Source organism: Sabethes cyaneus, chromosome 2 (assembly GCF_943734655.1).
Source record: "Sabethes cyaneus chromosome 2, idSabCyanKW18_F2, whole genome shotgun sequence".
In the NCBI taxonomy this organism is placed as follows: Eukaryota; Metazoa; Arthropoda; class Insecta; order Diptera; family Culicidae; genus Sabethes; species Sabethes cyaneus.
Window position 1 is genome coordinate 198,071,373 of NC_071354.1, and position 4,462 is coordinate 198,075,834.

A 4,462-nucleotide genomic window follows, 5' to 3' on the forward strand; every position below is an offset into this window, starting at 1 on the left:
AGGGACCAGTATAAGAAAATCAACCCTCGCTCGGTTTCTTCGCGCTTGCGTCATTCGCCGTTTTGTTGCTCTATCATCTCTTTTGCTCTCATGGAACTGACAGATACCGACACCGTTGTTTACATTTTGGACTATTTTCTTTTTATTTTAACGAATGTAGCGTGTGTGTTTAACATTTTACAGGTATAATGGCTTTTCTAAGTCAGTTCTGTTGCTGTTTAAATAACAAACATGCCGTTTAAACAACTGAATCATTGCAGGTTTCTGTCATTTGTTATGTAAACAAGGGTAACAGTATGGTATGGATATTAACACAATTAATTTTTATACTTAACGTTACAAACTAGAAGAATGACGTCATAGCGTTAGAGATAGCACAATCTATCTACCGCACCTTTTTCTTATGTATTGGTTGCACTCTTAAAAATTTTTATTACAAAAAGTTTTTAGTCGCCTTTTTGTCCGCAAGAGGTTATTACTTTTGCGTCTTTTCGAATATATATGGGATTTTGCGAAGTGAACTATATTGTTAGTATAATATATTTGCAAAATGCTGCAAGAAAAATTCATTGAATTGGGTGTACAGTAGCATTAACTAAATCAGTGGTGCCCAGGTATAGGCATGATGCGGGCCAAACGAGATCATCCCATTATGTCGCGGGCCGCAAATTCTTCTGGCCATTCCTGCGCATAACAAAATGCAAAATATGCGGCAATAAAAACCATTTTCTGGGAATTACCACCAAGATTTAAACCGGAAAGCATTCGGAACTACAAAATGCACGAGGCATTATGACTGACTTGAGTGACCCCTGTGTCATCATAAAAGTTACTCGTAAGTCCACCATCTCTCAAATCAGTCCGCGGGCCGCACAAAATATTTTGAAGGGCCGCATGCGGCCCACGGGCTGCGGTTTGGCCATCACTGAACTAAATGAAACAATAATTATCTGTAGCAAGGTATACAATTTTTATGCAATGTTCAATCCTGCTACAGAAAACTAGTTGTTTAATCTGGTTAAATCCACTTCACATTAATATTAATAAATGATTCATGTGGCATTTTTATTAGCTTTTCTGTGGTGGTCTTAGAATGAAAATCGGTTGGGGGGCTCCTGGCGAAAATCCAAGATTATCACCAAAAAAATGTTACTCTGTTAGTTAGTTGTTCTATTGCAAATTTAGAAAATACATCACATGATACAGATCTCAAGATTTGGCAAAAATTCAATTTTTTTGGAACTGTCAGGCCAAAACGGGCTCTGTAGCCGCAAGGTTACCGAGTCTGCTTTGTCAAGCGAATGGTCGTGGGTTCGAATCTTAGTAGAATCAGGTCATTCGATGTCAAAGTGACTTTAGCATGGGTTTATTCTCAGGCCTCTTTCCTTCATGCTGAATTCTATATTATCCCGATAAGGCCTATTGACAGTGCAAAAATGACTTATAGTAAAATACACTGGTTATCTGCGCCAGGTATGGCTATAATTGGAGACAGCGCTGTCATGTGGAATGAGGTGCGTAAAGTAGAGAAAGCATTGTCGGGCCTCTTAGTGAACGAGGGGTCCTCTACTTTGAGGTATTAAAAGTGTAATTCTCATTTATAATCAATCAAGTACAGGGATGGAAAAAAATCAAGAACTTGGGAGCGATCAGATTCAAATTCATCGACAACACTACTTGTATGTGACAAATACTTTGCCGCGATTGATACAGATTATGATAAACCGCAACTGGAAGGCTCTTTACGATGATCTAACCTATACCAATTTGATATCTGTGCTTGGGAAGTAAACCAAAACAAGTGACAAAGTTTCCTCATTTCAACGAGATTTCTTAACACCGTGATAAACCCTAAACCATTTTGATGTCCTTGCTTAGGAAGAACGCCGGAAAGAGTGACAAAGCCACCTCGTGCCAACAGATTTCGTACGAATGCGATTAAACCTAGTCCAATTTGACGTCTGTGTTAGGGAAGTGTGCCAGAAAAAACGACACTAGTTCGTTGTCCCAACAGATCGCAAATTCTTTACTGCGAGGCGATTAAACCTAGGCGAATTTGATATCTGTGTTGGAAAAATGTGCTACAGCCGTAATGTTCAGTTATAATATGATTATGTATGAATACGCATGTTTGCCGTTTCATTAGAAGCGTATTGAAACGATGTGCTGTTGATTAAATAGGATTGAATTGGAAAAATCCCTTCAACGTGGGGAACCATGGGTAATAAAAACAATCTTTAATTTCTGTAAGGTAGCAGAAAAGCAATAGTTTGTCTTCTTGATTTTGTTAAATTGTTTCCAAATGCACATAGAAATAACTCTGAAATCTTTTGAGGATTCAACGTATGCAATGTTACTACTTTGATAAATGTTACATACACACATGTAGCATGTATATATGCTGCATATAGCATGTATCGAATGGTTACAAGCATGGGTACGTGCTACTATCACTACAAGGAGACTTACGTATTCCTGCGTCACCTATATATGCGGTCGTGTCTTGTACACAACCCTTCTGATTTTTTTTAAATCACTTGTGTGCGCATTAAGGTTGAAATAGTAATAAATGACCAGCCCACAGATTATTGTATTAAATATTATTATGCGTAGCTTGACATGTTTCAATAATCTTACTTTAACTCGCTTGTGGCCTTTAAAAGGGCTATTGGTTACAAATAACATTAAAGCCAAAGCACGTTCATCGCAAATATGATGTGCACTTCAAATGTCCTTCTCTTTTGACATGAATGGCAACAGGCACGTAAGTTAGCGACGTCGAATCACCGTCTTTTGCTCCGAGAAGGTTTTACTAGTTTACTTTCACATAGCAGAAAATATGGCAAATACGCAAAAATTTCTATTTTATTTGTATGACAGTCCTTATCCTCCTACCACAGCGGTGAGGGGTCTCAAACCATCATAAAATAAATTCATGCCTCCAAAAACCCCACCTGCCAAATTTGGTTCCATTTGCTTGATTAGTTCTCGAATTTTGTGGAAATTTATGTTTTATTTGTATGGGAGCCCCCCATCTTACGTTCTCCATAAAATTGCTCTTTATCCCACTTCATAAAATTGCTGGTAATTTTATCTATCCAAGGACATATAAATTGTTCAGTAGTTTAGTAGTTATTAGCATTTGAAATCTTTCATTCAAACGTTACACTTCTATTTTCGTTTTCACAAAGTGCTACTCAATTCCAGTATAGTAAACAAAGACGTAGTCCTACGTAAAAAATGCTTGCTTTTTGTAAGTATCATGAAAAAGCTGTTCAAATTTACCATGATTCTTGTAGAAGCAACATGTTCTCAGATAATTTTACCATCTTTTATGGTAATGTCTAGTAATTTTGACTACGATTCTGTTATTTTTGTAATGCATCGCGGTAACGCCGAAAGTAGCGTACAATAATTTTTACTAGAACAATACTTAAGCTAAACAGAAATCTTTTCTGCCAAAATTCATCGGTTGTCCTCTTAATTTTACCCTCTAATCATGGTAACAGTTAGCAGTTACCATGATCCTTGTTTCAGTGTAGAAATTTAAGCAACTTTGATATACTTCTAGCTCTCCTAAAACACCAGCAACATTCAGTTTATTTGGCGAAACAGTATCTTGTAAATTTTATCCAAAACAAATCTTCTGCCAGCCCAGTTTACTTCTTGAGCTAAGAAAATCGTCTCCCTCTTTACTTTTACTTTGTTAACCCCCACCTCCCTTTGCGTCGTCGTCGTCCTCATCGTAATCTTCGCGAAAAAACATAAACGTTAAGGCTCACACAGAGGACGAAAGAAAAATGTTGAGGTAAAAGAGGCGGAGCTAAGATTTAGCACTCGCGCACGCACACCAACCATTCCGGGGCGCCGTAAGGATATGCGCGAGTTTGCTTTTTTTTAGTACACCAGCAGAGGTGGCAAAAATGACGGAGAAAGAAATCACGTCGCACCAACACTACTACTAGCTCTCGCTGTACTTGCCGTGCCGTCCCGTGTCTCTTGTTGTATACACATCATACCGTTACGTTCCCCTCGGAAAAAGGTGAATATTCATAAGAAGGGCGCGAGTAACGGAATTTTTGCCTTCTTACCGGGACCCGGCGAAGATTTCTTTCTTGTGCTGCTGCTCAGCTGTATGCGTGTGTGTCTGTTGGAAATCCTTTCTTGGCTCGAAAGCCGAACGGGAAAGAAAGGATGTTTCGCTACGGAGCGTTCTTCTTCTCAGCACGCGGGTTCGCAAGGTAGTAGTACATAAGCCGTCAGTATGGAAACAGTTCGGAATCGCGCGAAGACGGTGGAGAATCTTGAAAAAGCGGAAGAAGCCTTTTAATTTTTAAAAGGTTCTCGCGCCTCCGAGCCGGGTGCCGTCGAGTGCGTTTGCGTGCAAGCTTTGGACACGCGTGTCCCCGAGTCGGCGTGTGCGTGCGCGTATGTGTGCTGTGCGTAGCGTTCGGAAGCGAGC